The sequence below is a fragment of the Episyrphus balteatus genome, chromosome 2 (assembly GCF_945859705.1).
Source record: "Episyrphus balteatus chromosome 2, idEpiBalt1.1, whole genome shotgun sequence".
NCBI lineage: Eukaryota > Metazoa > Arthropoda > Insecta > Diptera > Syrphidae > Episyrphus > Episyrphus balteatus.
In genome coordinates this window covers 65,670,992-65,679,014 of record NC_079135.1, presented here as the reverse complement: position 1 = coordinate 65,679,014, position 8,023 = coordinate 65,670,992, and the positions used below count along the sequence as shown (strand labels likewise).

The 8,023-nt window shown below is 34.9% G+C and overlaps 2 long non-coding RNA genes across 2 annotated transcripts; one reads left to right on the top strand and one right to left on the bottom strand.

The window, feature by feature from the left end:
- Positions 1 to 776: 776 nt before the first annotated feature.
- On the top strand, positions 777 to 1,605 carry LOC129911588 (uncharacterized). Its single transcript, XR_008771674.1, has 3 exons — positions 777 to 1,132; positions 1,193 to 1,462; positions 1,522 to 1,605. It is a non-coding gene; the product is annotated as an uncharacterized LOC129911588 (long non-coding RNA).
- A 765-nt stretch (positions 1,606 to 2,370) lies between these two features.
- LOC129911587 (uncharacterized) lies at positions 2,371 to 3,941 on the bottom strand. The gene is made up of 4 exons (XR_008771673.1): positions 3,831 to 3,941; positions 3,042 to 3,749; positions 2,750 to 2,985; positions 2,371 to 2,693 (listed from the first exon to the last, which is right to left on the bottom strand). It is a non-coding gene; the product is annotated as an uncharacterized LOC129911587 (long non-coding RNA).
- Positions 3,942 to 8,023: the final 4,082 nt, after the last annotated feature.

Here is an 8,023-nt window from a genome sequence, read left to right as displayed (position 1 = left end):
TTGTTATAGTCTATTTATCAGAATATAAACAAAATTGTATTAAAGCCTGGTACGCTGCTCGCGCTAAATTTTAGCTGAGATAAAATTCCCATACAAGTTATCGATAACTTGTATGGGATCCATTTTATCTCGGATAAAAATTTTCTATAATTTGTATGGGAGCTAAAATTTAGCGCGAGCAGCGTACCAGGCTTAAGCCTGGTACGCTGCTCGCGCTAAATTTTAGCCGAGATAAAATTCCCATACAAGTTATCGATAACTTGTATGGGATCCATTTTATCTCGGCTAAAAATGTTCGATAATTTGTATGGGAGCTAAAATTTAGCGCGAGCTGCGTACCAGGCTTTAAGGCAGAACTATAACACTGTGCAAGTTGAAATTCTTGACAGGCACGCGAATAACTGTTTCGCCATATTTCGGACCCGAGAAATCCATTGGCATCATTAGTTTTTCGATTTATCGGTACGACTTCGAACAAAATTTTTTTTGAAAGTTTTTTCAATTATTTTGAGAATTTTCCACTGTTTTTAGTCATTTTTCAATCAAAAACATTGTTTATATTGCTAATAATTCTGCTCAAACGTTATTTGCTACCAGTAGAAAGACATTGTAAACAATTTTGAACAATTTATTTGAAAGTTTAGTGATTTTTTTTGAAATTTTTTTAAAAAAATCGGAATTTTTTACATTAGGTGTGTTTTTTTGTTTATCTATATAGATTTTGTGCAAAAAAACGACATCGAGATTTTTTAAATCCGTGCAACAGTCTGGCAGCACTGAACATTGACTTTGACAGCTGTCTGTCAAAAAGTTTGCTTTTGCTGTTTTAATTTTAAAAATTAAAATTTAATAAAACAAAGCTCTAAACAAAAACAAACAAAAAAAATCAAAGAATTGTTCCTGTTTTGTCGATTGTCATGTTCCTCTAGCTGTGTTAGTTTTATACCTTAAACAGTGGTTACCTATGATGCCCAAGATGACGAAGAGAGATCGCTGCCACACATCTTCCATGGTTTCCATTCCAAACTACCACCAGGAATTCTAAAACATGGTTTGCCCACTGTGAAGGAAGTTGCATCAGCCATAACAACACAACTTGAACACAAAAAAGAACATGAAGAGAAGAAAGAGAGTAAGTGAATTTTTTCTCTCCTCTATTTACATCAATTTAACATCGGAAGAACAAAAACAGATGATCATCTTGTCGGGGGACTTTGAAAGGCTTGTTCTACACGCTGGACGTGTCATCGAAAGGGCTCTATCTAAGAATGTCGACATCTACACAGATTACATTGGAGGTGTTGGTGATTATGAAGAGTCAAACGATGAGAGGACACATGCTAGGTTGTCATTGAATCGAGCTTTCTACGAAGACCGATGGTCTAAGAATCGATGCATCACTTCAATGGATTAGTCACCACATTTTCCTGAACTGGTTGTTGCTTTGTATCACAATAATGAGGTTTGCATTTGTATTGTATACTACGATTCTACCTAAAACCCATTACAAAACATCCATAGGAGAGTCCCAATGAACCAGATGGTGTTGTAATGGTCCGGAACACAAAATATAAAAAAACAAACACCCGAAGATGTATTCCATTGTCAGAATGCCAACATGCTTTCCTAAATTAAATCAAAATCTTATACTCGGTGGAACGTATTTCGCTCAGATTGTCCTTTGGGATAATCGAGTGCAAAAGCACACCCCCATCCAGAGGACACCACTAAGTGCAACTGCACATATACGCATCCAGTGTACTGTTTGCAAATGGTTGGCACACAGAATGCACACAATTTGATATCGATCTCATCCCAGGCAAGCTCTTGAAGTTTGGTTAAGGTAGTTGTTGGAGGAGGATCAGGATTAAATAAAAATATTAAACCACCTGATGTAACTAAAAAAACTTCGCCGGCAAGAGTGCTGTTTTGGGGTGTAAAATCAAAATCTATAACGCAGTTTTTTTCTCAGATGTGAATTTTTATTAAATTTTTGTTTATTTGATGTTAAGAACAAATACTTTTAACTTTATATGTATGTAAACGATCAGTTAATAAATTGAATGTTGATTTATGTTGAAGTTAAGAAAGATTTTGTTTGTTTGAAGTTGTTATGTATGTTTACTAGCTGTATCGGCGGCAATTTACTGATGTGGAAAAGTTTTCGTCCCGTTGCATGCAATACGATATTATGCTAGTTGGTCAGATACAAGCTCAACATGCCAAATCGACTGGTCCTACACATTTCGGGAACAATTGAGTATATAAACCGTTGCTGTTATTAACCTCATTATATTTTTTGGTACTCTCTATTTACTTCTTATTTAATTATTTAAGCAAAAAGAAAATAGCAAAGAAAAACAAAAACAATTTATGCAAAAGTATACATTTTTTATTTTTAAAATTCAAAAGGCTTAAAATGTACCACAGCTATTATTTTTTATTGGAAAAAAATTAAAAAAACAAAAGCTAAATTTATCTAAACAAAACAAAGTTGTGTTATGAAGCCCATGGTGGTGTCACTGGTCATTGCAATAACCTATAGGAAATCCCAATCAATGACAATTGCACTTTTTCTAGTTTTTATTGTGGGAACATTGAAGACACAATTTTCGGTTTAATCAACATCGGAGGGTTAGATTAATGTAGTACAAATAGAATACAGCACCAGCAGTAAGTCGACAATTACAAAACTATGAATTTACATTTTTCGTTAAATAAAGCAAAGTAATTGAATATGTATTCTTACTCGTTTGTAATAATATTGTTGATGTTTGGTTTTGGTTGTACTAGGTCGTGGTTCTTCGCTATCTTTAACAAATTGATCGTCAATTTTTTCCTCCCAATGAGACTCGCAGTACTTTAAATCCTTCTTTCCCAATTGTGTGCAAGGTGTTGTCCAGTTCTCCATACATATGCAACTCTCGACATGCCTGAACGGGTAACCATTCGTCTTGCAAGGATTTCCGTTGGCACTGGTAGTCCCTTCAAAGAAAAAATTAAATCAAATGGATAAAAACGGTGCTTTCTATTAAACTTACCATTATGTCATATTTTAAAAACGAATTTATAGGCAAATGAAGTGTATATTGATACAATATCTTTGCCACAACGCTTTGTCTTTGCATATCTCGATAATGGAGTTAGGTTGGTGAATGTATCACTGGGTAATTTGGCACACTATTTATTTATGAGAGCGATTGCCGTTGATAGATCGACTGCAGCACCAATTAGCAGCTTTGGTAAGAGTTTTTGCGCTTCAATGCAATTTGTAAATTTTTTACCTTCCGCCGTAGGTTATGGGTTTCAATTCATCATCAACACTTACGTTAGGACTTATTTTATTAATTTGGCTATTGGAACAATTCTCCAAGTTTTCTTCCTGAGTCTCTTTTTTTTCGATTTTGAATCGAATAAATTGTTGGATTAAAGTTTCCGATAGGTCTATTGATTGATTTTCAGTTGATGATTGATATACGATTACTTTCAACAATGCTCTTTGGAAGTTCAACTACACTTGCGGCAAGTGAGCAAGCTATAACTTCGGGATTAAGAATTTTCACATCGGAACTGCAACTAAATTGTTCTTGTGCGAAATTGGGTGCCACTTATATGGCGTGGTATGCCTGTGTGACTCTAGCTCTATCCATCCAACAACTAGATAACATTTTGGGAGATCGATTCCTTTGAGCTGTACCTAATGTTATGAAATATTTTCTTTTCGGCGGAAGATATTGCACCCGTGAATCCTAAAATTATTAAATTAAATTAAAAAAACAAAGTTCATGGTACAATTTTCATCTTTTTCCAAAAAATATGCTTGTACTTACATTGATTTGTGTTGTTTGTTTTTCCTAATTGATTTAAATAATATTATTTTTTTGTCGTATATCTGTCAACTACAGCTGTCGTTTAATGGAATATGACATTTAATAAGTGTACTATACCTTGGCAGTACTGTTTTCTATCGAGAGAAAGTAAAATCTGGATAATTATCTGGATTTTTCAAAAATCTATACAGATAAAGTTTTTGTTGTATTTAAGCCTGGTACGCTGCTCGCGCTAAATTTTAGCTCTCATACAAATTATCGAAAATTTTTAGCCGAGATAAAATGGATCCCATACAAGTTATCGATAACTTGTATGGGAATTTTATCTCAGCTAAAATTTAGCGCGAGCAGCGTACCAGGCTTTAACACGTAAATTGTTTTGATTTCAAAAATCTCGATGTCGTTTTTTTGCACAAAATCTATATAGATAAACAAAAAAACACACCTATTGTTATCGTTTTTTCGCACAAAAACAAAAACATATTCTCTTTTGCACAAATACATAGCATGTTTTCCATTAAAAATTCATTTAAGCCTGGTACGCTGCTCGCGCTAAATTTTAGCTCCCATACAAATTATCGAAAATTTTTAGCCGAGATAAAATGGATCCCATACAAGTTATCGATAACTTGTATGGGAATTTATCTCAGCTAAATTTTAGCGCGAGCAGCGTACCAGGCTTTAACTGTTAATTTAGTGTTGATTAAACTTTGACATAATATCGATAGCATCGAAAACAAAAAAATATCGAGTATATCGATACTTCACAAAACTATCGATAGTTTCAATACTTCCAAATTATTTTACCACAAGGCTACCGATATTATCGATAGCTTTGAAATTAATTAAACACAATTTGAACTACAAGTTAAGTTTTCGTTTGACATTGGATGTAAAGCCTGGTACGCTGCTCGCGCTAAATTTTAGCTCCCATACAATTTATCGAAAAATTTTAGCCGAGCTAAAATGAGTCCCATACAAATTATCGATAACTTGTATGGGAATTTTATCTTGGCTAAAATTTAGCGCGAGCAGCGTACCAGGCTTAAACAACGAATTAACATAGTGTTTGGTAGATATCGATAGTTTCCATTGTCGATTGTATCTATAGTTTTAAGAAAAAATATCGGTAGCCTTGTGGTATAATAATTTGGAAGTATTGAAACTATCGATAGTTTTGTGAAGTATCGATATACTCGATATTTTTTTGTTATCGATGCTATCGATATTATGTCAAAGTTTAATCAACACTAAATTAACAGTTAAATTAATTTTTAATGGAAAACATGCTATGTATTTGTGCAAAAGAGAATATGTTTTTGTTTTTGTGCGAAAAAAACGATAACAATGTAAAAAATTCCGATTTTTTTAAAAAAATTTCAAAAAAAATCACTAAACTTTCAAATAAATTGTTCAAAATTGTTTACAACGTAGCAAATAACGTTTGAGCAGAATTATTAGCAAAATAAACATTGTTTTTGATTGAAAAATGAATAAAAACAGTGGAAAAATCTCAAAATAATTGAAAAAACTTTCAAACAAAATTTTGTTCGAAGTCGTACCGATAAATCGAAAAACTAATGATGCCAATGGATTTCTCGGGTCCGAAATAGGGCGAAACAGTTAATCGCGCGCCTGTCTCAAAAATTTTTTTCAAAAAACTTGCACAGTGTAATTGGAGGAAGCAGTCGGAAGCTAATGTCAAATCCTACGTTTTTTTTTATCGTTTTCTTTGACTTTTTGATGATCCGTCGAGTGCGGTTGCGAGAGTTGTTCCCCTTCGTTTCGTCCGACGCTTCAGTCAATTATATTTTTCTACCTTCTTCTACCTACATAAATGAAATTTGAACTAGAGATAGTACATTTAAAGGCTTGGCCACACCGGAGGGTATGAGGTAGCGGTACGGGTAGAGGTAACGGTACTTGTATGAAAAAAATTCCAAACTGACATATCAACGTTCAGATGTGGAATTTTTTTCATACAAATATCGTTACCGCTACCCGTACCTCTACCGCATACCCTCCGGTTTGGCCAAGCCTTAAAGCTTGGTCTTTAGTCAAAACAAAAACTATTACAAATATGTTATTTCACAAATCATCTCTTCGCTGATTTGTTCTGTACGTGAGAATTTTTTCCTCTCCCCGGGATGAACTGTAGGTGTGTTTTCTATTACCACCGGCGGCGTGGGCATATTTTGGCCACATTGAGTAAGGCCGTGTGTGAATTGCGTTAAATAGTTAACCCCGTGTAAGACAGAAACAGGGGTCAAACTACAGCATACGTTCGTTAACGTATGGTTGCTATGTGTCCCTTTCTTTTTCTGCTGATTAAAGCCTGGTACGCAGCTCGCGCTAAATTTTAGCTCCCATACAAATTATCGAAAAATTTTAGCCGAGATAAAATGGATCCCATACAAGTTATCGATAACTTGTATGGGAATTTTATCTCAGCTTAAATTTAGCGCGAGCAGCGTACCAGGCTTAAATAGGGAGAGCAATAGTCAAAACGTTAGCGTATGATCGTAATCGTGGGCGGTGATTCGACCCAGATTATTTTCATCCGAGTAACAGGTATTATAGGAGCATTTGTTTTTTAGCAGATTACTCGCCCGTACTGCAAATATCAAAGATGAATTTTATCGCGAGTAACAGTTAAAGGCTTGGCCACACCGAAGGGTACATGCGGTAGCGGTACGGGTAATTGTATGAAAAAAATTCCAAACTGACACATCAACGTTCAGATGTGGAATTTTTTTCATACAATTACCCGTACCGCTACCGCATGTACCCTTCGGTGTGGCCAAGCCTTAAAGGCTTGGCCACACTGGAGGGTATGCGGTAGCGGTACGGGTAGCGGTGAGGGTACTTGTATGAAAAAAATTCCAAACTGACAAATAAACGTTCAGGTGTGGAATTTTTTTAGTACAAATATCGTTGCCGCTACCCGTACCGCTACCGCGTACCCTCCGGTGTGGCCAAGCCTTAAGGCTTGGCCACACCGGAGGGTATGCGGTATAGCGGTAACGATATTTGTACTAAAAAAATTCCACACCTGAACGTTGATGTGTCAGTTTGGAATTTTTTTCATACAAGTACCCTCACCGCTACCCGTACCGCTACCGCATACCCTCCAGTGTGGCCAAGCCTTTATTATAAGTTCCTTTTTAATTTTGACTAAGCGGATAATTTTGATCCGAGTAACAGGTATTAGGTATAGGAGAATTTGTTTTTCAAGCAGATTATTTGAATAAACTGCAAGTATAAAAAATGAATTTTATCGCAAGTAACAGGTATTATAAGTTCCTTGATAATTTTGACTAAGCAGATAATTTTGATCCGAGTAACAGGTATTATAGGAGCGTTTGTTACGTGGTATAAAAAGAGAAGGTATGATCATTAGAAAAAACTCAGTATCGAGAACTGTCAAAACTTATGGCTACTTAAAGTTTTGACAGCCCAGCCCACTGAAATTGTTGTTGTAAACAAATTTGTCTTGGAAATTGTTGTTGCTTTTGACTTTGCCAAATGCAAAACGTCAAAACCTTATTACCCCATTTTGTAAGATGGCGGCTCTAATGATCATACCTTGTCTTTTTATACCATGCGTTTGTTATAACTGCGGTGTTAACTGGAAAAAAAAAACGCATCCGGGGCTAAGAAATTTACATGTTAAATGCAACAACACTTTAGCCGCTTGGGCTTAGTTGTGTAGCATGGAGAATTCTCTGGGCTTAACTTTTTCAACAGATTTAAATCTGTGCTACCAAATTAACTTGTTCGTAAATTGTTTAGAATTTGTTTAAAAACATCAAAACTGATTTTTGGAATGCAACTTATTATTTTAAATATTTATTTAATAGTTAAGCCTGAACTACATCAAAACACAAAAGGTGTGTTTTTTATTACTACCGATCTTAACTGGACAAAAAAAACGCCTCGGGGCTTAACCTGAAATCTTGGCAGCACTGTATATTGAATGTTCCGAAAACAGCAGACACAACAAAAATTTAGAGTTGTCATATTTTTCGCTTTCGTCTTTTTCTTGTATTTTTCATGTGTGTTTTACAAACAGATATAAAAATGTATGCTAGCAAAACTAGTTAAATACATTTCGTCCTTCCAATCGTCAGTTTTCACGTTTGAAAACAAATTCTAAACAATTTAAAAAAATGAGTTTGGTAGCACAGATTTAA